Genomic DNA, 27,357 nt, shown 5'->3' on the forward strand with positions numbered 1-27,357 from the left:
ACTGATACTAATCATGATGTCTTTAGTGGACTTCATGAAATCTCTGGCAGTCTTTCGCGGGTAAAAATTCTACTTGGGCTAGCTTTTGTTTGGTTTTAGTTTTATTAAATTTACCCTTTTCTCTAAAGGTTGTTTTGTTTCAGGAGTTTTTCTTTAGTTGTTTGGTTGGGGGAGTTTAAGGTGGGAGGCATTGGTTGGGGGGGGTTTTGGGTAGAAGGGGCTGTCAACATAGCGAGTTTGCGGTGTTGTTGCTGTAGATGTATTGGTCCCAGGACATGTAGGACATTGCGAGTTTGCAGTGTTGTGGTGTTAGATGTGTTGGTCCCAGAGACAAGGTGAGTGAGGGAATATCTTTTTTTGGACCAACTTCTGTTTATGAAAAAGACAAGCTTTTGAGTTGACGCAGCTTACTCTGTGTAAGCTTGAAAGTTTGTCTTGGTGGATTGCCCTTAGGCTGACTAGAACTATTTGAATCAAAAACTTCAGATTCTTAAGAACATAAAAACGGCCATGTTGGGTCAGACCAAAGGTCCACCTAGCCCAGTACCCTGTCTTCCAACAGTGGCAAATCCCAGGTGCTGCAGACAGAACGAACAGAACAGGCAATCAGCAAGTGATCCATCCCTTATTCCCAGCTTCTGGCAAACAGAGGCTAGGGACACCATCCCTCCCAATCCTTAGGTTAGGCTTTGAGTAGGGACGGATGTCCAAGCCACACCCCTTGTGGTTGGGGGTCAAAAGTTGGTGGGGTTGCATAGAAATCACTATAGGAACTCTATGCCACCTGAGGAATTCCCTTTACTGGGTCAATCTGCAAGTATCTCTTTAAGCTGGGTTTAAATCCTTCTTTGCACTGCCTGAACTGTGGTGTGGCGTTATCATTTCACGAATGTGTCAGAAAGATGCTAAGAAGCAGTGTGCTGAAGAGAAAATAGAGAGTTGTAAAACTATTTGAGCATTAGAGCTAATATTATTTTATCATTCTTCCTGTTACGTAATCCACTAAGCCAACCATTCCAGATGGCCCTAATGTTTAATATTGAGATAAAGTAAGATGAAGCGGTCACAGACTTCCATACTTATTTTTATTGGATTTTGCAATGGACAGAAAGCATTTATTTCAGTCTGGAATATGATGGAATTTAACAAGATGCACTGGCTCTCAACATGAGCCATACTGTGACCCTATATCACAGCACAAAGTAGTTTTGAGACACATGCCCTTCCCATAAGTGTTGGGATCCTGACTCCTATCTAGCTGTAAAGGAAAGAGGGAGGCATACACCCTGAAAGATATTTCCAAGCCCCAGGTTGAAAGTTCATGAACTGGTTAAATGTGAAATCCCAATATAAATATTGGATTTACTTTTTCCAACCCGGAGTCCTGATGGCCCTTCTACTCCACTGGAAGTTTTTGCACATTGAGAGTGGAAAATTCCCTGGTCTGGGACACATTTCAGCCATGACTCAACTTTTTAACTCAGTTCTTTTCATCCCATTTACTAGATGAACAATATCACAGAGAACAGAGGGGGGACAAGCACGGGGGAGGGAAAGAAAGCAAACATTCTCTATAGCCACAATTTCAACAAGTCTATGGACCTGATTCTCCACCTCACATCAGCTTTATACGACGGCAATTCCACTGACTCCAACAGAGTTATCTATCTCCCATTCACGCTTTGAGCTGGGGCGTAATTCCCAGCTCAAGACGACATACGTTTGGTATAAAGTGTATCCACGGCAGCACAAGGGACCAGTCAGCCTGAGTAACATACCCCTCCAAGACACTAGGCATGCACTCTGGGCACCTATCCCTGCCTGGCTCTTATACCACATGGCTACACTCTATTTTTAGCATGCTAGCTCGATCAAAGCTAGCAGGGGTATGTCTCCTTGACCTGGGAATCAAAGTGTAGATACACCCACTGGCACAAGTGAGAGAAAAGTCAGGCTTTTGCTGTTTGTACAGGCTGAATAGCAACAAAGGGCATGCTTCACACTCCTCAGCAAGAGCATGTAGCACCATCATGAGAATATTAAAATTGTCCACAGAGAATGAAGACTTACAAGGTGATTTAGAGAAGCCCCATGTCAAAGGATACGTCTATGCTGCAAATCACGGTGTGACTGCACCTTGGGTAAACATACCCTGGCTAGCTTCACCCAAACTAGCATTACTAAAAATAGCTAGATTGATGTGTCAGCGCAGGCTTCAGCATGGGCTGTACATGCTCACCGGGGACCCTAGAGACACACTCACATCACTAGCATGTGCTGAAGCTTGTGCCACTCTGTCTACACTGCTGGTTTTAGCAATGCTAGCATAGGTAAAGCTAGTGCAAGTATATCAGTCCAAGCTGCAAATATACCTCAGACTGCAGTGTACGCCTACCCAAAGAGGCTTTGGCCCCGTTTCCAAAGGGGGTTACTCAGCAACTACAATGTCCATCAGTGTCAGTGGAGCTGTGGGTGGCTGGCACTTCCGAAAACCAAACCACTCCTCTTTCCCCCTTACCTTCTCTTTGCACTTTGGACCAAAAGGCATTTAAAGTGGAGATTTTCCAAAGGTGGCCGAGTGCTGCTCACTGCAGAAATACCGAGATATACTCTCTTCTCCACTGTTCCAAATAAAACTTGGAACTGCATGAAGGACAACCTAATTTACAACACTGATTTTGTTTCACTGCGTAGGAGCTTGCTGTTTAGAACCACTTCCCCTGGCCAGTGAACTATGTGCAGACGGTCCTGGGGGAATTTATATGACAGGACATGAACAACGATATAAAGCAGCTCTGCCCCTTCCATAGGATTCAATTTGTCCTTTCGCTTTTATTGTTTCTTCCAACAGCTTCTCAGATTCCTTGAACATTCATTCTTTCGTGACAAACTTTCTCCATGATCCACAGCAGGGATGTAGCAGCAGATGGCTATGCACTTTTCTGATGTTATGTACAATTAGCTGTGTATAAGGAGCTCATTGCAGGTTCAGGGACTGGAGTTTAATGATACATGTATGAAAAGACTCATCCAAACAGACATCTATATGGAAAGGATACTCCATATGTGAACAAAGTGGATACAAACAAGATAGTTACACAAAGTTATCATTTCAAAATGAGACATGAAAATGGAATATAGCTACCCCTTTGTGTTCCATCCCAATGAGCTGTGATATCATTTCACACAGTGTGAAAAGAATACATGTCAGGATGACCTGACTTGAATGCAACATCAAGAATACAAAAGAAAAACATATATCCTAGGACACGTTACTGGCTACAGTTAGGCTCCAAACTCGGGCCCCAGGTCAGAAGTCCATCCCTATGCAGCAAAGCACTTTACCATATGCTTAAAATGTTAGGCACATGCTGCTTCTCTGAATAGGGATGGACAAAAGCACAGGCTTAAATGTTTTGCTGTCATGGGATAAGAGGGAAGGTCCTCCCATGGATTGTTAACTAGTTAAAAGATAGGAAACAAAGGGTAGGAATAAATGGTCAGTTTTCAGAATAGAGAGCTAAATAGTGGTATCTCCCAGGGGTCTGTACTGGAACCAGTTCTATTCAACATATTCATAAATACTGGAAAAAGGGGTCAACAGAGAGGTGGCAAAATTTGCAGAAGATACAAAACTACTCAAGATAGTTAAGTCCCAGGCAGACTGCGAAAACTGGGTGACTGGGCAACAAAATGGCAGATGAAATTCAATGTTGATAAATGCAAAGTAATGCACATTGGAAAACATAAATCCCAACTATACATATAAAATGATGGGGTCTAAATTAGCTGTTACCATTCAAGAAAGATCTGGGAGTCATTGTGGATAGTTCTCTGAAAACATCCAACCCCTCATCTTGCAATGTCTATGGCTCTCAAGGAATCTAGATGGACCTTTGGTCTGATCCAGTATGGCTGTTCTTATGTTCTTAAGCATTATGCATTACATTTTGTTTTGGAGTAGGATGGGAACGGTTCCAAAAGTAAACCAGTTAGGCCCAAACCTGTAAATATATAAGCATAAGTATAGATTTGCTTACACAAGCAGTCTCACTGAAGTCAACGGGACTGCACGCCTGATTATGTGCTTGCAGGCATAGGGCCGTTCAGATCAGAGGTTGCTAGACAGAAAACTCTTGCTTTTACAACTGGCTTCTGCCAGCTAGGTTTTGAACACCGCTCTGTTTATATCTGAGCAGCTTCACTTCAGGCAACTCCGCAGTACACAGCTATATGAAGGACTAAACTGGCAAGGATATAGATTATATATTTTGAGTCAAGGAATATCCAGGAAGTGGAACATCAGTAATTGAACATATATTTGGAAAGTGCCCAACATCAATGGAAATCTACATAATAGTTTCCTGCACTCTGAGACATCTAGAACAGCAGAATAAACAGACACAAAAACATTTCAGATTCTGTAAGCAGAAAACAATGGCTGCAGAAACAACAGTGATTAAAAATGCATTTAATCTCTTTGGTGAATGTGTTACATTTGCAGGTGGTTAGATACTACAGCTATCAGCACTCATCCGATAGGTGCAGGTCACACAAAATTTCTACTGGCTTTAGTGATTTGTCTCTGCACCTCCTGGGATCAATTCTGTAGCATTCATAGGGACTTGAAAATAGGGAGATAATAAAGAGAGTTCAAAGATGTAATACACAGTATTCCAAACTCCGGTTGTTAAAAAAAATCACGAGTCAGGCCTCAAAATCATGAGGTTTTTAAAAAATACGTTTGGGGCTTGTTTTAATCTGTCTTCTAGTTTCTATCTGTCTTCTAGAACTGGGTGAATAACTGCTTTTTGATTCCTTGGAAATTTTGAAAAATAGGGGAAAAGTGTTTCAGGTTGGACAAAAAAAGTTCGTGATTTTCAGTAGATCGGAAAGCTGGAAAAGAAAGTAGTTTGGGGTCAAATTAAATATTCCATTTCGACGTCAAGCATCTGTTGTGGTTTTTATTTTTGAAAAATAAAATTAAAAGAAATTTCAAAACAAAAGGTTATTTTGAACCAAAAATTAAATATTTTGATTTTTTTCCCTCATTTTTTCCCAGGACAAACAAATCAGCAAAACTGACACAAATTCACATAACATTGAGGTGTCACCAAATCTTCACGTGTCTCCAGAAAAGAGTTTTGGTCACAAAATTTCACCCAGCTCTATTTAAGATGCACTTGGGTCACGTTTTGAAGCTTTTCTCTGGATTCAGAAGGGAAGGAAACTTACTTTTTAAAAAAATTAAAGCTGAGATTCTCTTCTAACCATGAGAGTTCAGGTGCACAGGCTTTAAGAAAAATACCAACTATCATGAAACTCACAATTAAGACACAAGGTATGAAAACACTGGATACAATATAGTCTCGCTCATTTAATTGTGCTCATGATATGTAAACTCTATAAGGATTAAAGAATTTTGTGAATTATCAACAAAAAAAAATAAAAGGTTACCATACCACAAAATGGACATTGTTCACCTGACAAGTTTAGTTCAGATTCCTTTTTGATTCTTCATAGTACAGCCATGATTCTGTAGTAATGATGAAGTCTCAGGGTATATGAACACTGGAGCTCATGTACACATGTCCGACCTAGCTCTGATCTAGCTAGCTAAGGTACTGGTAGCCATGAAGCTGATTCCGCCTGGAACCCTGGGTAATTACTCAGCCACGTAGTCCACTCTGAGACCCGTGTTGCCACGACTTCACTGCTATCGTTATCCGAGCTAGCTAGACTAAAGCTAGCTCAGGAGAGATACGTCCACACGAGCTGCCATCACAGCCCATAACTGCAACATAGACATTCCTCAGTAACTTGAGACTTCTCTACTACACTATGCTATCAAATTAGGATTTCGGTAACTATTCTCAGTTTTGCAAAAGTGAGGTTCAACGTTTTATAGTCAAAAATCAAATTACATCAAAGGAGATCAAATGAAGATCTCAATAGAATAGGAATGAAAATTACTATGCAGCCTAAATATTTCCGGTTTCTTTTCATAATTTTCATCATTCCCCCCCCCCCCCCCGGCTTTTCAAAGAGTACTGCACTCAACCCATATAACTGTAAAGGAACACTGAAAACTACTGGATATTTCGGTGAGCAGTACATTGATGGCATAGCCTGACATAAAAGAAAGGAGACAATGCAAACTGAGAGATACCTATTTTATAAATAAACGCAGCCCAGTTCAACCTTATACAGCACAGTGCTCCAACTCTCTGCGACAATCCATTAAATACTCTTTTCTACCTTACAACAACATTTCACAACGTATTTCAGAAAGCAATCAACGTGCTAAAAATAAATTGTGGAAGTGGAAAGATGGACTAGCTGATCTCTAACTGTCTGCTGTCTCCTCCTTTGAGAATTACAGCCTTGCCTTTGTTTGAAAAAGGCAATTTGTACAGCTGCCTGCTTGCTGCCTGTTCCTGGGACAGAGTGACAGGAATCTGTCCATAATTTAGATTTGATGTATAGCAGAATAAAGCTAAAGGGGAACTATGAGAAAACAAGAGCCCTATTTCTTTAGAGGCCTATAGTACAGTGGATTCAAGGTGGAGATGAGCAAAATTTGGAATTTCCACCTTGGAATTTCCTACAATAAACATTTCATCATTTGTTTTTGCCCCAAATCAGGACAAAACATTAACATTTGAAAATGTTCATGGAATGGTAATTCCAGAAATGTCAAAATGTTTTGTTTCAATATTTTTTAATAGAAACATTTCAAGATTCCTAAAATTGCAATATTTCATATCAGTTGATTGAACTGACCCAAAACACTTCATTTCGAGTCAGTTCAGTATTAAACTGCTTTTTCCCCAAACTGCCATATGGGAATAGTTTCACTTCAAATTTTTCATTGAAAATAAAGTTTCAAACTACATGAAAAATATTAGAAAAATGACCGCTGTAGTTCAAAAAGCAGCTTTTACTTTAAAAAAATATGTTGATGCAAAAATTTCAAACAGCCTTTTAAGGGACATGGATTTACATGTCATGCTTATACAGCCGGTGCTAGCATTCCACCTAAAGCTGAGTAACTTTTTTCAGACAGAAGATTTTCAGAGAAAATTACAGATTTGGCAATTTGTGTTTCGCTTTTGCCAAATTGTTTTAGTTAAGAAAAAAACCCTTAAAATGTAAAATACTTCATTTTGACACTTCAAAATGAAACACTTTTTCGGTCAAAAGAACTTTTTATGTCAGAATTTCCTTTAATTAATCATTAAAAACAACCAAAAACCATTTTAAATGGCCAAAGCCAAAATGTTTTGTTCTACCCCAAACACTTTTTCGGAATTGCCGACAAAGTGAAAAATCCATCATTTGTACAGCTCTAGTTCCACCCCATAATCAGAGGAGACACCAAAAAGAAACCAATGAAACCACAAAATTGCATATAATGCATCCAGCTGAGGTTAGAACAGATAAAAAGCCAATTGAACAAAAAGCAATTCTATTTCGGCTTTACTTTAAAACACACCTCTTTAGTTGGCAAATAGTACATTCTTATCAAAGTCAAGGTCACTGTTATACATTGTGTGCAAAATGGATTAAAAATAAAACTAATTAAGATAAAACGATGATGCGCTACAGAGGCTTTTAGCATCAACTTGTTCAATGCTGCCCTGGCTTGATGTGGAATTCTAGCTTCCCTCACCTCATGTGTTCCAAATACAATACACAGAGTTCTTCAGGGCAGCAAAAACAGCTACTGACCTCAGATTATTGCCGATAATGGGCTTAAATCCAATGCTTGAAGTCAATAAAAAGATTCTCCCATTGACTTCAATGGGCATGTGATCAGGCAAAAATAACATTTGGTGTCTTAATTTTGTAAGTCCATCATTGCTGCAACAACAACAACAAAAACCAACCTATGGTCTGGCCTAACAAAATGGCTAACATTTGGAGCTGTGATGCTTTCGTCTTGCAAGAGTCTTCATCTCTCAGAGTTATTGTTTCAGGCTCTTTTCAAACTCAGGCATATTCTGCTGCATTGGTTAAACTCATGTCAGGATTCCAAGGTTTTCTTTGTGTCTAGAACAACTGGAGGCTTATTCCGTTTTTATTTTTAAACGCATAAACTGAAAGCTCTGAAATACAACTAGGAGTTCTGTCTATGCATTCTCATCTAGCCCTTCTTACTCCCTTGGGATGAGTGTCCTACACTTTGGGAAACATTGTCATAGCATTTATTATTAGAGCTATGAGAAGAACTGAATTTTCAGTTTGCTGGCTGAACCAAAGAAAAAATTGTTTGTTCAAATTTTGGGCAAACTTAAAACGGTTTTTAAAAAACTTATTTTTGGTCAAATGAAATATTTAGCTTTATTTTTTTGAGGGTTTGGATTTGGATTTTTTGTTTTTACTTTTTTAAAATTAAAATTGAAGTAAAATTAGAAATGAAAAGTCTTTTCAAATAGAAAATTCAAAATTTTGTTTCAAAAATATCAAAACAAGATGTTTGGATTTTTTCCACAGTTTTGTTGGGGTTTTTTGTTTTGTTTTGTTTCTTGAGAGAAAGATTCCAGCAAATTCAATACAAATTCACAAAATGTTTCGGTCAACCTGAACCTGCATTTTTTGTTGAAAAAAGTTTCAGTCAAAACATTTCACCCAGCTCTATTTATATTACCAAAATAAAAATTCATTATAGTTTACAGGACAGGCAGGGCATTTTAAAAAATGGCTTTCATTTCTGTATGAAAAATCACAAAGCAAAAGTATCTTGAAACCCTGCCAGGTTTACCCAGGGGCAATAAAATCTTTATAAAGGTTCCTTTGGTTCAGGAAAGGATAAATCTTAGGCAACTCGCTGAGTTCAATCAGTTCAGTCCTCACAAAGCATTCAGCACAGCCAACCAATTAAAATGGTCACGGAAAGCATTTCAAGATGACATGGAGATATCTAAAGCCAGCCAGCAAGACCAGATTTAAAAAAATATAAACGAAAGTTGCATGCACAAGAAAATAATTATACAGTAAGGTAAAAATCAGATGAAAAATAATCTGGGTTTAAAACAATAAATGCATAGAGTATCATCGATATTGATATTGAAATGCATTAGTTTACAACACCAGACAATCTGGACCGCGACGTGAGCATAGGAATTACAATTACAGGGAGGGGAGCTGTTTAGCAGAAGGACTGTTTTATATGATTACCAAGGAGCTGCTGTTCACCAGACTGAAAAACCTAGCTCAAATTCTGTTCCATTGTTCAAGTGTAATTTGTCTCCATGCAAAGTAAAATATGCATCATTTTTATGTGCTCAGAATATAAATATGTGATTTTCCAAATTTGGAAGACACTGAGGATTGATTTTTTTTTTTTTTGGTGCAGTTATCGTGGACTTGTCTGCCTCATGAATATTGATTTGCACTTTACATTTAAATGTTTAGAAAAGGTTAAAGGGGGGGGATTTAAAATCAAATCAAATGAATTTTAACTAATGAACAACACTGCTTGCTTTGTTTTACTTTACAGTAAACACTAGCATTTTTGCCGAATAGTTAGTACAATTAGCCTGCCATTGACTGGGATGTTTGAGTACAAGACACCACCACCAAGTGGTGATGACATTCAGATAGTACTAGGATGCCTGATTCTACACAACCTTACTCATATTGACTAGTCCTTTACTCTGCAAGTAGTCCCCGCTGAAAACAGTGGGACTACTCACAGAGTAACACACTACTCAATGACAGGAAGGGTGGCAAAATCTGGCCCTTTGCTTCTGTGTAGTGTTTTTCAAATCACTATGTTGCTTATTTTTCAAGTCACTTTACAAATATCAATTAAACCTCACAACATCCTTGCAAGATGGGTCCAGTTCTATTAGTCCCACTCCAGATTGGGGAAATTAACATAGAGGGTCAAACTCATCTCTACCAGTACCATTAGCAGGGGTATTTCTCAGCACTGGGAGTTTGTGGCTGCATAACTCACCAGTGAATTTGTGTAACAGCCCCCCCTCCATTCCCAATCTGCAGAGGATAGGAGTCTGTTACAGCCCCAGGCAGGGCTAAATTTCATCCTGTGAAATTAAGTGACTTGCTTGAGGAATCAACAGCAAGGCCAGAATTAGTGCTTTGTGGTTCTCGTTCCCATGTTTAGGCCACTAAAGCATGTTGGGTTGAAGCTCAGTAACTAGGAGATAAGGAAAGAAAATGCAAGCTATGGCATGTCTCCATTTTAATACAACCTTTCTAACAGCACTGGTTCAGTTCAGTTGGGAAGCTGTTAATGTGAGCTTCAGCCCAGAAGTAGTAGTATCAAGAGAACAACCAAAAAGATGGTTTGCCAAGAATGCAACAAATAATCAGCTCAAAGGAAAAAGAGAGAGAAAGATTCTAGGAGGTAGACAGTGACTACAGGAGGGCAAGTAGATTCCTAGCTGCTGCGCTTACTCTTGGAGTGACCAGCCTGGCCTCGTGACCATCCTTAGGAAGGAACTTTGGACTCACCCCACACCACTGTCACATAACTCTACCGAGAAGGTGGTTTAGATGCATCTACACTCCTTTCCCAAAGCCGGGGGGCGGGGGGCGGCATGCATAAGGACCATTGCCTGGTTGGTCGCCATGGATTGAATACTGGATTTCCAGATCTAAAACATGATCCTCTCCAGTTTGAAGAGAAGGACTAAGTCTTCTGGCTGGGAGATACTAGCAGACCTGTATCCTCTGTGGACCAACCACTGGAGCAGAATGCATAACCCACACTGAACACATACAAGCGTATCAGTTGTAAGGGAAGATGAAAGCTTATTGGTGATGAAAACACAGAGACAGTGTCTTATAAAGAGGTAGCGATGAATTTAAATTGTCCCAAAACACTCAAGTAATGAGAGAGTCATCCTCTAGCTGTAGAGATTCCTCCATCCTGTCACATTAAGGGCATTACTGAGAGAAAGGGTAGCGTTATGTTTAAGGCACTGGATTGGGAATCAAGAGACCAGGATTCAATTCCTAGCTCTGCCCCCGATTACCTTTGTGATCTTGGACAAGTTAATTCATTTCTCTGTGCTTCAGTTCCCCATCTGTCAAACAGGAATGCTCAGACCTCTCTCTCATCTCTTATCTCTTTAGAGACTGCAAGCTCTTTGGGGCAAGGACTGCCTCTTACTGTGGTGTACACAGAGAATCTAATTCAAGGGGGGTGCTGATCTCAGCATCTGTAGATTACTGGGCTACAGATGTTTTTACTAACAGTAGTAACAGTAACAATGATAAATAATGTGTTTAGGAGACTGTCTACTGGCCTTGGGGTAAAGAAAAATTAATCCAAAAATTTCTAACATATAAGAAGCATCATCTCAACCTGAAACCCTGCAAAGGACTGAGAATTGTGTGTCTGTAGTATTCAGTATCACTTTCAGAGAAGGAAGGGAAGAGTAACATACAGGAGGGACCAAAAGAGGTCAGTGAGAAGGAAAAAAAAAAAGAATAACCTCTCCATTTTTTTCTGCGGATTTCCCTAAACCAAGCAGCTGGCAAGGGCAGATAGATCAGTAGCCAATACACGTACAGCTGTTTCTATCCAAAACACAGGTGTATGATTTTGTGTTGACTAGGTAATCACTGGGAAACTGGATTAGTTGAGCAGGTGAGGTTTGCCATCAGCTGTTTTTCAGAAAGCACAAGTAGCTCACCACTGTTAAGATTTAATTGTGTCTACTGCCTCCTTGTTCAGATTAAACCTCACATGGTTAAATTAGACAGGGGCAGATGTACCATATAGGATGCTACACTAAGCAGGGTCCTTCCAGCCACAAGAGTGGCACAACAGGACAGAAGAGATGCTCCAAACACATGCTGGAAAGTGCGTGGGAGACACAGGTAAGAAGTGGGTTACAGAAAACAAAGGAGTTGGTTGCTGAACTCGAAGTGATAGAGTCAGGCAATGACCGGTATTTTGGGGGTGGAATTGCAAAACTGCTCATTGCAAACTTTCCAGACCCCAGGATAGGTCTTCCCTGACATCTGTAGTTCTTTCCATTGGCTAATGAGCCAATTAGGTTTGCTTGAATGGTGGTTCTCACCTCTAAATGAAAATGCAGGCTTTCTATCACTCAGATCACTGGTACATCTAGCCAAGTATCACATTATGGCTTCAGAGGAAGGTGCAAGAAACCATGCAGTAGGCAGTTATGGGAAAGTTTCCTCCTGATCCCCAATAGTCAGGGACTGTCTTATGTCCTGAAGCATGAGGATTTATATCCCTTCCAAAAATCCTGTGTACAGCATCATTTCCCTCAATGGCAATTAATCAAAAATTCCAGGCTATGCATCATCTTCCCTTTCAAACATTTTGCAGATTCTGAACTTTGTCAACAGACTTGCAGCTAGATTGACCACTGGGACTCTACCTTGGCTTCAAAAGGACTGTTGCATATGGGTGAAATTTATCCCTGTACAGGAGTCCAGCACATAGATCTATGCATCGCTTAATTTTTTCAGGTTCTCTTCAGTAAGAAGTGCAAAGGCAGCTTACGGATCATTTGTTGGCTCCAGTGACCAGTTTTTATGAGCAGAGGATGTTAATTAATGAAGAGGCAGGGTAATATTGTCCTTTTCACCCTTCCGCTTTCAAATAAGCATGTGCTTTTTTCTTGATGTCCCATAAGATTCTTACCAATACAGGACACAGAGCAAGGTGGATAAAAATCAATGATTTAAAAAAAAATCAAATTGTTTTATTTAAATCAGATTTTTTTGATAAAATAGGTTTTTTCCCCCTCAAAAACCTATCTAAAGATAGTTTTAATTAAGATTCATTATAGCTCAAAGATATCTCATCATGGAATAGGGATTATAAATTCTAATTCTATAGTATGAGACAATATATTCATGTCATGTTTAAGAAAAGTTTTGTAAATGAGTTCCAATAGTTTATGGATTAGGAACCCAATTTTATGGGGTTCCAGGGGCTTCTTATAGATTATTTAGGTTAATCTTTCTTTCTACCCCATGGGACTCAGTGCTCAGTCTAGAAGATACCATCAGAGATGCTTAGTTTTGCAGTTCTCAAACTGTGGATTTGTTTCTCCAGAGATAACATGCTTGCTAACAGCAAAAAAATGTTTTAAAATAAATAAATAAATATATAGAGGTGAGAAACAACAGACCTCAACCCTACTGTCCCTCTGCAAATTTGTGAACACAGAGTCAATCCCTTACCTCTCTCTAAAAGTGCAAAGTTTCAAAAAGTTCAATGAATAGAAGATTGTTGGGGGCGGAATAGATCTGGACAAGGAGAAGAAGTCTGGAGATAAATGTGAGAAGGGAGGGACAGGCAGTAGAAACAAAAGTGAAACTGTTGGAGCAGCACATTCCAGAATGCATTTTTATGTAGAAATCTAGGATTAAATAGTCTTCCTGATTTAAATCAAATCCACCCTGACACTGAGTTCTGAAAAAGAAGATCTAATGCTGTTGATATTAATCAGAGTGAGAGCCGACTGTGTGCTTAGTGCTGCATAAATACACACTATGACATGGCTATACCACGACATGGTCCCTGGTCCAAAGTGCTTTCCATGCTGCAGAGAAGGTCTCTGTGCCGGCTCAAACTAGCTCAGTGTGAAGCGAGTGTATTAGTACCAGAGTAGAGTCCTGAAAGGAGAAGAGAGCATGGGATTGTTGCTTATTTAGATTTTTAAAATAGAAGAGATGCCTATCCAAGGCTTTAGACACCAAATAGCATTAACACCACAACAAATGAAATCCTGGCAGCATTAAATAATCACGTCACAAAAACTCAGGCAGACCAACAAACCCCTTCAGAGGCCCCCTTTCACTTCTTCATTCTTATAGGACACATACTTGCAGCCTTCTTGAAAATCCCAATCAAACTACGTGGCCCAGGATCCTTTTACAGGGAGTACAGATGTACAGCAGCTGTCCACTCCAAAGCAGCCTACACAATGACATAGTCTAGAGAATAGCACAGCCTGGGTGTTCCCCCCATATCCTGGAAGAGCAGCAGCAAAGGGGCTGCAACAGAATCCCATGGGCTACCAATAGGGTCCTAAAGGTGAGACTGCAGCCCGAGCGCCTACACCGCAATTAAACAGCCCCTTAGCCGGAGCCACCTGGCACATGCCAGCCATGGGTGTCTAATTGCAGTGTAGACATGAAACGCCTCTGGGCCCCTGCACTCTGTGCTGGTCAGGGGAATAGCTTTCTAAAGTTCCTTTGGGGATGAATTCTCTCCCCTGCCTCATCTAGTTTGCTGTGCAAACCTTAATTACTGAGGTTTATAAGCCAGTAGGTCCAAATTGACACCCTAAATGCAGAATAGTGCATGTTACCTATGAAGCTTGTCTGGAAGCAAGATAGGGCAGCGTATCAAACAGGACCATTTTTCAACATGCTGCACCTGCCAAGTCATCAATTGTTTGACTACCAAGGCTCTAGATAAAATACCAGATCACTTCAATCCTTCAGGAACTGAGCCGGACTGAATGCATCCAGGCTCTTCATCTATGGCTGGATTGTAAATGAATTATTTTGCTCTCATTTCTTTTTCTTCTTTGAGGGCTCGGGGGTGACACCTTAATGTTATTGAATCTCACAATGAATCTGCCATGTGAATAAAGCAATAATAGCCACGCCACAGGGAATTTCCTGGGGATTAAATCACTGACTGGGAGAGAGGATTGTCTGAGGCTTTACCTTTGGGCCATTAATACCCTAAGAACTAGCCTGTGACAAAGCTCATCTCCCATTCATTTCAACAGGACTTTAATGGGTGTTTTCTACCTAGGGGCTTAGAGGGTTCCCCTTACTGAACCCAAAGCATTGCAGATTCAATGTCATTTGCAGCAAATTAAGGGTCTTGAGGTTCTCCAGTATTGTACCATCTGCACAGCTCTAATTCTGACAAAAGTAAAAATGAATCCGCCCCAGTTTTCAAAGCCTAAACTGATTTTGGTCTGTTATTCCCCTTTGTTTCAATTCTAGATGATTGCATTGGCTCCATACACACTGAAGAGCTTAACAGAATCGTGGCCAGGATGAGAGTAGGCATGCACGGAGCCCATACTTTGTCCAAGAAAAATCAGACACTATATATCCAAGTGGATATCAGAGTGGAGCTGGGCAGGAATGAGGTTTTCCTATTTCATGGGAAATTCCATCGTTTCAAAAAAAATTTCCATTCCAAAAATGGAATAAAAATCAAGACGTTTTGAAATTTCCCATGAAACAAAAATTCTTTTTAAAAAATACCATTTCAGATCAAAACATTTTGTTTCCATTTCAATGGCATTTTTAAAAATAATAAAATTGATAATAAAGAAAAATCTAAACAAAAAGTGTTTAAAAAAATAAAAACCACCTTATTCTAAAAATGTCAAAATGGAACATTTCAACTCTTTCACGGCACTTTTTTCATTCCCCTACCCCCATACCTTGAATCAATATTTTTTTAAATCTACACGCTTCCAGGAAACATTTTGCTCCCGACACACACACATTTTCGGATGGAAAAACATTCCATCAGAAAATTTCCAACCTGCTCTACCCCCGAGATATGTACACAGCTTTCTTACAGAATTATTTACAAAGTGAGTGAAGATTTCATCCAGGATTAGATCTTTGCCTGGGGAACTCAAACAATAATTAATGTAGGTTGTTCAAAAGTAGTTGAATGAAAAGAGGTCTTTGTATGTTTAACATTGTCCATAAATACACAAATAAGTTAGAATCATTAAAGTAAAGTGAAGTGGCAAGGGAGAGCTGTCTAATGAGAGCAGAAGAGAAACTAGATTTAAGAACATCTGGTTACAGTCATCCCATTCTATCCAATGCACATAACAGCTTCCATCATGCTTTAAGAAAGGTTATGCCCTGGATCAAAAAGATCATCATGTGGGTCCTTGCGTGGGTTAACAGCTCATACGTGCAGGCCCCCTGGACTACATCTATCCCTAACAGTCTACCAGTCTATATTAAATACATACCCACCTGCCATGTCTCTTTCTAGGGATACGGCTACTCCATTGCCATTTTAGAATCAGACCCTAGAAGTTTATGTAGTGTTCTGTTTAGAATGAGAATTGGTCAAAGTTATCCCTGGGATGCAACACGATCAAGTGGATGGAGAACTGGACTGGAATTGAGGAGATCTAGATGCTATTCCTAGCTCTGCCACTGACCTGCTGGGTGACCTTGGGCAAGTTACTTCACCTCTGTGCCTGTTTTTTGCACCCTTTGTCCAATTGTCTGTCAGGTCTGAAGTGCTGAGACTGTCTCATCTCTTATTATGTGTATATACAGAGCCTAGTGTCATGAGACCCTGATCTTGGTTTGAGCCTTCAGGTGCAACTATTGTACAAATAATTAAGACCGTCGTACCTAAAGCTGAAGAATGTTGGCCAACGTTTTTATTTAAAAAGAGCAGTGAAACCTTCTGTAGAAATGACTGAGTAAAGTAGAGTAAAGAAGCAGTTTTGAAAGTTAGCTGCAACGGTTTCACACCAACAAACCATTCTGGTGTATTAACCCCCTTCCCAACATTTTAGTCTTTTACAGCCTGTAATGTTATGTTGGTTTCTTTACCACTTTAGCCTTAAATACCAAGATCACATTCAACTGTCTCCGAACACAGTTTCTCCTCTTCTTGCTTTATGATGAATGTCTTGACAGCTTGAAAAAAACCAGTTGCTAGGCTGACCTTTAAAGTGTTCTTTGCACAGTAAACTCAGACAGAGCACAGGCATATTCCCTAGTTAAATACAGTTCATGGTCATATTCCCAAAGCTGGGGTCTAATAATAACACACTGCCTTTCACAGAAACTACCTCATCCACATGCTGGAATCACCAAGTCCTTTTTAATCCTCTTTTAGGTCGAGATTTCGTTTTAATAAGAGGAGTGAAAATTCAAACTCTATTCGAAATTTGGAAACATTGCTGAGTACCTCGAGACACCAGTGGCAAGACAGTGGTTTCAAACACACAAGGGAGACATTTTCAAAGGCACAAAGGGGGCAGGCAGGTGGAAAAAAAAAATCAGTGGGACTTCGGCTCCTAACGTCCATTTATTCCTTCTGAAAATATCCCCCTCAATGAAGGTTGAGATTTCAAAGGACCCTATAGAAGTTAGGCGATGAATTCCCATTAAATTTCAATAGAAGTTCAGGGCCTAATGCCTATAGGCTCCTTGGAAAATTCCGGCCTTAAATATCTCATTTAATTTTGATTCTTAGAAGCAGTTTACTAAATATTAATTAAATTATAATCTCTTATTACAAGCCTATGATTAGAGGATTAACAATTACGCGACAGATGTCATCAATTATCTATACGCCACAACAGATTATGAAAAAGAACTTGCTGTTAGAGGCACCTCTTTCAGCAGACGTACCTAAAGCAGACTAATCCCAATATTAAACAATGGATTATTAAAAAGTAGCTATTGAATAAATGCTATGTAAAAGCAATGCACCCGATATATAGCTGTCAGCATGCAATAGTTGGGTGTATTATGGAATTTCTCTCAATTATATTTAATACATAGTTATGCAAAACACGTACACATCTCCCGACTATTTAAAATTTCTCATGTTAATTCAGGTTTCAGAGTCGCAGCCGTGTTAGTCTGTATCCGCAAAAAGAACAGGAGGACTTGTGGCACCTTAGAGACTAACACATTTATTAGAGCATAAACTTTCGTGGGCTATAGCCCACTTCATCTATGCATCCGATGAAGCGGGCCGTAGCCCATGAAAGCTTATGCTCTAATAAATTTGTTAGTCTCTAATGTGCCACAAGTACTCCTGTTCTTCATGTTAATTCAGTGCTTATGAAAGATGCTGGATTCGCTAACTTGAGAAATAAGGGCCTTTACATAGGCATAGAACAGCCACTTTGATACTCATTTTAATTTCAGTGGGGGTCAGGATTTCACCTATGTTGTTCAACCTAAATATCATAGAAGAAACCTACATCTCAAGGTAATTTAACAACTTAAATTTAAAAAAAAAAATTAGCATTTACTGCAAGTTTATAGAAACCTTCTCAGTTACAAGATAAGATTCTATGTATTAATCTAACAGGAGCAAATATTGATGCTCCACACTGAAAACTTACATGAGTATAGCTATATCTTGAGTGTGAAAGATCCACACCTAGACCTAGCTATGTGGACTTCACGCCCAGTGTAGACAGTGCCAAGTCAACGGAAGAATTCTTGCGATGAGAAAATCCCTCCCATTGCTGCAGTGAGTATCTACACTGAAGCGCTTAGAGAGGAACAGACAGTTTTAGCATTTTAGGTGTAGATGTACCCGTACTAATATAGGGCCTGAGATCTAAAGGTTTTTGAGGTCTTTCCATTGACTTCAGTGGGCTCACTAACAACAGTTGCTCTGGTACTATAGCTATGGGCATCAAGAAAGAAAATGACTAGACAGATGAGACAAAACTGGGTCAATACTACCGACAGAGAATAAAGAGAAAGCAATAAATGCTAGAGAAACATGTGCTATTAGCAATCCTGGCCAGATTCTGTATTATTTAGGGCACAAGAATTTTCAAGAGTTCAATAAAATATTTTTATTAGAGTTATACTCATCGATGCTTGACTTGTATTTCCTTCTTCTTTTAGATGGATGCACACATACTTTTAGGCATCTTATGATCTGCTTTAGCTCTGAGGTTTAGGTTGGTTATACATACCAAAAGGACAAAATTGCAGTCCTGATGGAGCCAATGGCAAAAACTCTGTTGGTGTTAAAAAACCACCTGATGTTGGTTCTCAAAGCCAGCAGAAAAATCCAAGTAGCAGCCAGCAGGGTTTTTAAAAAGAAAATTTGCTTGTGTGTTTTACTGCCAATTATTATACACCTTTATTTGAAACCACCGTTAATCTTGAATGAAATTATGGATCAGTTCCTTCAGTCATAACATAGGCAAAACGCCCACTAATGTCAATAGGAATTTTGCCAATGTAGGAACCCCAAGAATAGTCACATAGATATTAAAGTTCCCTGTTTTCCTTTACTTATTCAGAACATCAGTGGCAGATCTGGGACTAGAACCCAGGACTCCACTGTGGTAGGGGTTGTACAAACAAAACAAAAAGGAAAGGGTAATGTTTATAACCCACTTTTATACAGTGATATGAGGTCTAGTCTATATATAAACATCTGTAATTTTAGTCTTCGATTTACACTATTCTTGTATCAGTTACTCAAGCCAACTGTGGTTCTATCACAATGGAATAATATGGGAGAATTTAAAAAAAAAAAAAAAAAAAAATCAGAACAACTGCCACCCACCCACCCACAAATTAAAATCCCAAACACTGAAATTTAAATTATAATCAGGATAGTTCTTCACACAAAAGCAACAGATACTGCCCGAAGACCAAATATACATAGTCCTCTACATTATTTTTCCTATTGATTATGCAGAACAGTACAGAATTCTGATGTAACCCAACAATAAGCTATCGTTTTCTCTAAAAGGTTGTATAAATACACAACATGAGCACCACCACCACCTAGAACTTTCATAGTTCCATTGAAATCTGTAGCAAATTTGGAAACAGCACCCAGACATTCTAGTCTTGTACTTTAGCCACACAACCACCCATGCCTCTCCCTGAACAAGTTCCTGGCACTGTGATCTTTGCATTACCCCTGTCAGAAAGCTTTTGTCTCCAGGTCTAAGAGTTCCTTGCCATGCATGAAACATCCAAAATGAGTGGCAAAATAGCAAGAGCAAGCTATGAGCATAGCTCATAATATGGACCAAGGATTGCAGAGAAGTTTACACAATATGCCTCGGATTGCCGCCAGGCATTTAAATAAAATAAGCCAACACACAAATGCCAGCCTAACCACAGCTCACAACTGGTGGCTTTGGAAATAATCATGCCTCAAACAGCTGAGTCAGTGGGGAATAAGCGGCATCCGCAGCAGATGAACTTGCTCAAGAAGATACTATTTTAAAGGAGATTTCCTTAAATAAGAATGAGGGATTGGGAAAGATGGCCTTGTGATTAAGGCACCAGACTAGGATTCAGGAGTTAAGGGCTCATCATCTGACACATGTGAATTCTAGTACAGTACATATATGGTCGTAACCAATCCAACATTCAGCCAGAAGCAGCCACTGCCAGAAGGTGAGACAGGTCTCTAGAGATTCTTGGTGAGATCGCTGGCCTCCTGAAGTCAGTGGCAGAACTTCCATTGACTTCAAAGGGCCCGGCACTTCACCCTCTACATTCCATAGTGTGGAACCACAAAGAGTTTGACAGAGGTGACACAAAGAAAAGACAAATGCTGCTTCAAGGGTTTGACTGATGCTTGCGTAGGGAGGCAAGCTGGCCTTGTTGGAGCCTGGAACTGACTGAGACAATGTTCAAAAATCAGTAGTGAGATTTTTGAGAACTCCGCTTTTTGGATGCCCGTCTAGAAACACTTTCAATGAGCTTGGTTTTCAGCAGGCGGGTGCTCAGCACTTCCTGAAAACCAGCCATCTTTAAAAGGTGCCTCCAATTGGGCACCCAAAAAGTTAGGCACTTTAAAATCACTAGCAACTTTCAAAAACGTAGAAGTCTTTCCATTTGTTTGATTGGATAGTTTTCCCCATCAATAGTCTAGTAGCTCCAGTCAGTCATCAGGTTCTTTTAAGCAATTGTAAGCTCTTCAGGGCAGGGAATGCATCTACCCCTTAGGTTTGTGGTGCGTTGTGTAGACTGATGGTGCTATATAAATTATCAATACGTTAACATCATCTGCACTAAATCGAATGGGATGTGCGTGTTATACCATCCAAGAATAGATAAAGTGACTATTGTCTGTGTAAACTCACTGCGCTGCTCACTGATGAACTGTAAAAATATTTTTAATTTTAGATCTTTTAGCATCAAAATATTGAAACTGGTATTGTCACGGTGTATTTTAGTTGCTATGGAGCAGCTCAACTCCAGTGTTAAAGCCACCGTCTGATGAAAGATGCTGTACCGGCTTTCATTTATATAGCTAACTATGGGAGACCAGACTGCACCTGATAAACACAAATCCTCATGTGGCATGTGCTGTCTGTAATTGTGCGATAAACATACATTGGGAGTTTTACCATTTTCTTCTTTCTTAAGACTCAAGAACTAACATGTAAAATGAAACAAAAATGTTGTATTTATAGAAATTGGTTCCAATAATACAAAGTAACTCATTATCTGGAAAAAATAATCATCCTCCAGGATGGCGAAGATTTATCCCTTGGCATTAAGAGACTCATGCAGCATCACTGCAACATAACCTATCAACATTTCAGGAAAAGTCTAACTAAAGCGAATGCCATTTACATACATGGCAGGATCCATACTGGGACTGGTATCAGTTTACCCCTTCCACCTCTACCTTAAAAACACGAACACGGAGTTACCTAAAAATTAGAGGAAAGGCGGTAAGGTGATTCTGTCCCCGCAACCAACAATCAAAACATAGATGGTATCCTGGACCTGGATTTCAGTTGGTGCCTTTAAGCATTACGATAATACAAAGAAGAATCATCTTGCTCCTAAAACCACCTTCTGGAACACTAACTGAAGTTCATGAAAAATGTGAAAGTTCTCAACCTGAAATGTTAATGAAAGGAGCAGTGCTCCCAAGGAGAAGAGCTTTTGGGGCAAATGTCACACACACTTCAACATAATAGTCTGAGATTCTTATGTGTGACAAGTGTCCCAAGTGCTGTCTCTTTAAGGCTTGCCAGGAGACTGGGAAGTTACCGGATTAAATATGACCATGTAGATCATTGTTGCTACCACTGTTATATAATTGCAACAAATCTTGTACAAATAATGTCAAGTAAGGTGTCTATGGAAAGGTTATGATTTGCTGAATATGATTATGTTATTTGTAGTTATGAGAATTGGCTCTATCCTTGTATTTCAAATATGTTTGCTCCTGTGGTAACACCCACAAGGTATTTTGCCTGCATATCTTGAAGGGACTATTCAAATTAAGTGGCCCATCAAAAGAATACTTAGCTCACAACGGAAGGCACCCATCTACACTGAATGAACTTTCCTGTGAACATTCCAGCTGAAGTATAGGTAATGGCCTCTCCTGTGACTAATTGAAATCATGCATGGACATGTGACTTGCCCATGTGACTCCAAACACCATCTTGCTACCTGTAATTTTTCACTAGCTGTGCTGAGGGCTTTGTTTGAAACAATGGATTTCCCTCCACATGGCAGAAGCTATAAAAGGCTCTGGAAACATCTGCATTTTGCCTCTTTCCTGCTTAAACCTCTGGACTATGAGGAACTTGTAGTAATGGGAGCATTCTAACCAAAGGACTGAGGACCTTCCAAGGATTTGGAAGCAACCAGAGACTTAACAAGCCAGCAGTTTATTCCATCACTGCTACAAGCCTGAACCAAGAACTTTGCAATTGTTGTACATATTTGATTCCTTTAACCAATTTTTAACTCTCACCTTTCTTTCTTTTTATAAATGAACCTTTAGATTTTAGATACTAAAAAATTGGCAACAGTATGATTATTGGATACGATCTGAGTTGTATATTGACCTGGGTTTGTGGCTGGTCCTTTGGGATCAGAAGAACATTTTATTTGATTAAACTGGTTTTAAAAAAACCACTCATCTTTAAGTCTAGTGTTTTTGGTGGTGATACAAGGACTGGAATACCTAAGGAAACTACTTTTCTGACTTCTTGCTAGCCAGTGTGGTGAAACAGAAGTTTATTTTTGTTGCTGGTTTGGTATATCTTACGGGAGAATAACCACCAGTTTTGGGGTGTGTCTGTCCTATTTCTCAGGGGTTTGTCCTGAATTTGGTATTCTCAGTTGTGACCCATGGAGGCACGGTGACAGAGACATTTTGAAGAAGCAGTTGCCATGAGTAAATCAGCTCTTTGCTCAAGAAGTGAAACAAAAGGGGGAAGAGGGCCTGGGCATCAGAGGTCAAGGGAGGCCTAGCCTAGGCCATGGCCCCACCCACGTTCTGCCCCGAGGCCCCTCCCTTGCTCCCCCTCTACCCTGAAGCCAGCAGGGGCTCAACTCCAGCTGGCAGCCTGAAGCTCGGCCACCAGCAGCCAGGAGTGGCTCGGGCCACCTGGCGGCCTGCGGGGGAGGGATTCTTGGCTCTGGCTACCGGAGGAAGGAGAGACCCTCAGGCAGAAGGGACAGAGCTGGAAGGATAGCCTCCCCGAAGGGGAGAGGGGGTTCACCCACCACCCATGGAAGAGGGATTCACATCCAGGATCTGTTGGGAGTATTTGAAGGAAACAGGGGAGTTGAACAATTTTATGGGGGGGTGAGGGGTGCTAAAAGTGGCAAGCATATATGTGGTTATCACTACTTCAAGCCAGGGGGTGCTGCTGCACACGCAGCACCTCAGTAGGAACTATATATGATGGCAGTGGCAAAAGGTGACTCACATAGCAAGTCCAGCAGCAAGATTAGAAGAGAGTCTCGAGCAGAGAGAGGAAAGCATATAACTATGGGAAAGGACTGAAGAGGAGACAAGTACCTGGCAGCTATGGGGAGCAGACACAGAGCTGGGACTTTTGAAGTATAACTAAGAGAGAGACAATGACTGCAGCAAAGAACTAACTCCCCAGGCAACGTGGATCTCTGCCGTGAGATTATGCAGCCAAGATTCGGAGCCACTGATGGATCACTTTGAGGCACTGCTGTGAGAGACAAGAGGATGATGCAGTGTCAGCCCCAAAGTTATTTTGGGACGTAGAAGCATCTCTGCATGGGAGAGAAGTCAATCCTCCGTGTATGAAAATGGGAGTCTAAACACAGAGACAGGAAAAGTTCCTTAGAAGATGAGACAAAGGGCCTGGAAAGCAGACAGTTTGCCCAGAGACAGAAGCCCGGAAAAGCAAGCAGACCAGCAACTGTAGAAGTCCTAAGAATTTTTTCTGTTGTGAATATAAAAACATATGTAGACTGGTACACAGGACCTTGTATATTCGCTATGCTGCATAAAGAAGATGACATTACTGAATATGGTGTGATGTCTCATATTAATGCAGCTTCTCATACTGACATAAAAATAACCCAGTTGTTCAAGAATCTAGGTTACGATTTTCAAAGGAGCTTAACTACCTTTAGACTGCTTTGGAAATCCTTGTTTCAGCCTTTGTAATGGCACAGAAAAATGGTAATTTCCACCCAATTTATTGTCTCAATATCAATAACATTTTGAAGTACCATATATACTCGTTCATTAGCCTGTTCATTTATAAGCCGACCTCCGAAAATGGTTAGGTAAAAATAGCAAAAACTGTATGACCCTTTCATAAGCTGATCCTATATTTCAGGGGTTGGCAAACTTTGGCTCCTGGCCCGTTAGGGTAAGCCGCCAGCAGGCCTGGATGTTTTGTTTACCTGAAGCGTTCACAGGCACAGAGCCCCTCAGCTCACAGTGGCCGCGGTTTACCATTCCCAGCCAATGGGAGCTGCGGGAAGTGGCGCCACTTCCCGCAGCTCCCATTGGCTGGGAACGGCAAACCGCGGCCACACGCAACTGAGGGGCTCCATGCCTGCAGATGCTCCAGGTAAACAAAACGACAATATATTAGGTATTCAATTCAAGGATTCCATAGAGTTTAAAATCATCAAATTTTGGTGTAGACCGGTCTATAAGCCGACCCCCGCTCTTTGATGCGTCACTTTTTTTTACCAAAAATATTCGGCTTATGAACGAGTATATACAGTACATAATTCTCACCTAATGCCCCAAACCAAAGCCCTTTGAAGTCAGTGGGAATCTTTCCATTGACTTAATGACTTTGGCTCAGGCCACAAATGCACACCAGTGTGGAAACGCTCTAGACAAAACGAGCATATACATTAAGATGTGTAACCAAGGAAACTAAGAAGCCGAGATGGGACCTGGAGCCCAGTTCTACCCTCAGTTATGTGCATACAATTCCACTTTTTCTTCAATGGGATCCGTGCTTGCACATCAGACAACTAAGTTTGGTTCAGAGTCTATAGCCTCCGGCTGGTACTGAAGAGGTAAAAGTTATGTGTGCAACTTGAGATATTACCATACAGAGCTATCAGGCCACTGATACAGTACTTTATATTAATGGAAAAGAAGCTATTGAAGGGACATACCATAAAGCGTCAAGAAAAATCAATAAGGGCTCTGTGATTACCAAATGGGAGTTACCACTTCCACTCAAAAGCAGCCAATGGAAGGCAGTGGGTTTAGTTTCTTGACCCCAAACATCTTGTGAAAATAGGTCATTAGAGCTGGGCAAGAACTGGATTTTCCATTTTGTGGGGAATGCCACAGGTCTGAAAAAAAAAAAGATTCCATTCTGAAACCACACAAAAGCAAAAAAATGGAAGATTCCCACTAAACACTTAAATTTCATTTTGGGTGGACTGAAACATTTCATTTGTATGAAATCAAAATGTTTCCTTCCAGTTTTGACTTTATTATATTGTATAATAATTTTTTTTTAAATTGAAGTGAAAAGTTGTGTCAAAATGAAAAACTGAAATGTTTTGTTTCAACCTTATTGAAACACTTCTTTTCCCCCAACTTTTCTATCAAAACTAAGATTTTTAATCAAAATCTACATGTTTCTGCAAATAATGTTGCTTTTGACAAACTGGCAATTTCTGATGGAAAAAAGTTCAACTGGCAAGTTTCCCACCAGCTCTACAGGTAATTTTGGAGGATTCCTGCAACTGTTGACATTGATTTTCAGTAAGTCTGGGAACATCATGGAAGTGCCAGAGGACTGGAAGAAAGCTAATGTTGTGCTAATATTTTTAAAAGGGTAAAAATGGGATGACCCAGGTAATTACAGGTCTGTCAGCCTATCAATAATCCAGGGCAAAATAATGGAACACTGATAGGGGACTCAATTAAAAAAAGAATGAAAGAGGACTAATACCTTATGCCATCAACATGGGTTTATAGAAAATAGATCTTATCAAACTACATGACACCTTGATTAGTGAACTAGAATGATACAAAATCAATATGGCACACATTAAATAGATTAAAAACTGGGGAACTCATAGGTCTCAAAATGTAGTTGTAAATGAGGAATCATGATAGAGCAGGTATGTTTCTAGTGGGTCCTACACTATTTAACATTTCTATCAATGACCTAGAAGAAAACAAAACCATTACTGGTAGTTTCCCGGCAACAAAAAGATTGGAGGAGTGATAAATAACGAAGCAGACAGGTCACAGATACAGAGTTATCCCGGCATCGTTTGGTAAGCTGGGCACAAGCAAATTATATGCATTTCAATATGGTCAAGTCAAGTCACACTTCTAGGAACAAAGAACGTTAAATAGGATGGGGGACTGAATCCTGGGAAGCGGTAACCCTGAAAAGAGATTGGGGGTCACGGTGTCTCAGGTGGACATTGCTACAGCACACTGAAAGTTGTGGAGAGCAGCTACAGCACGGTCCACATGGAACATTACCGTGCAGCTGGCACAAATCATACCCTGGCTTACCATCCTCTACATACTGAGATTGTGAGCTGACGCATTGTCCTTCTCTTATATCTGCGCTTTCCCATTATAAAACACGATTCCTCACCAAGTTTTCAGAGGATTGTCAAACTATGCTTTTTTTTGTTTTGTTTTCAACACAGCTTGCTTGGGGATACGTATTTCTATTTTAAAATATCCAGGGACACTGGAGCAAGCTACTGTATTGTCAACAAATTCTACAAGCGTTCTAAATATTTCAAGGTACTTGAAAATGACTTTATTCTTTTGGAGATCTGTAACTAATTGCCTAAGGTACAGCTTGAAAACTGAAACAAACTGAATTATACCCTTCCATAAAAGGCTTTTCTTGTTTTCTAAATTACACAGCTTGATTTCCAACTAACGAGGATTATTTTGCAGCAGGGAAGAAAGGAAAAAAAAAAAAAAAGACCCTAAACAGTCTGTGTCAAATAAGATTCTGAAAGTAATTTAATCAGCTTCTATAAAAGTATGACGACAATATAGCATTACTGGTATGTGCTCAATGGAATAATTAACTGCACATTTATCCCTTTGTTCTGTCATTTTGTGGGTTCTCTTTGAAATTTAACAACAAAATATTACTTTAAAAGGTTTGCATAAAATCACTTGCTCTGAAGCATCTCCTGTTAAAAAATAATTTTAGTGCCATCTATACTGCTGTCACAATGATAGTATGAAGTAATGTACTGGGCCTGATCCTGTCAGCTCCCTTCAGATGAACTCACACTGACTTCAATGGGCACTTCATAGTCAGAGCTGGCAAGGTCAGAGAACTCCTAGTGTGTAAACAAGTCTAGATGTTAATTCCCAGGTTCATGTTCATAATT

The 27,357-nt window shown here is 40.0% G+C and overlaps 1 protein-coding gene across 5 annotated transcripts in view; it reads right to left on the bottom strand.

Annotated features, from left to right (window-relative positions):
* The window catches only part of PITPNM3 (PITPNM family member 3), a 338,711-nt gene that overhangs the window by 197,697 nt on the left and 113,657 nt on the right, over window positions 1-27,357 (bottom strand). Inside the window, exon 2 of one of the 5 annotated variants that reach the window (XM_043531088.1) lies at window positions 25,141-25,323. The exons of the other annotated variants lie outside the window; for them this stretch is intronic. The gene's annotated coding sequence lies outside the window, so the exon portion shown is untranslated. The remainder of the gene's footprint in view (window positions 1-25,140; window positions 25,324-27,357) is intronic. 5 annotated transcript variants of the gene reach the window in all.

Source organism: Chelonia mydas, chromosome 17, assembly GCF_015237465.2.
Source record: "Chelonia mydas isolate rCheMyd1 chromosome 17, rCheMyd1.pri.v2, whole genome shotgun sequence".
Taxonomy (NCBI): domain Eukaryota; kingdom Metazoa; phylum Chordata; order Testudines; family Cheloniidae; genus Chelonia; species Chelonia mydas.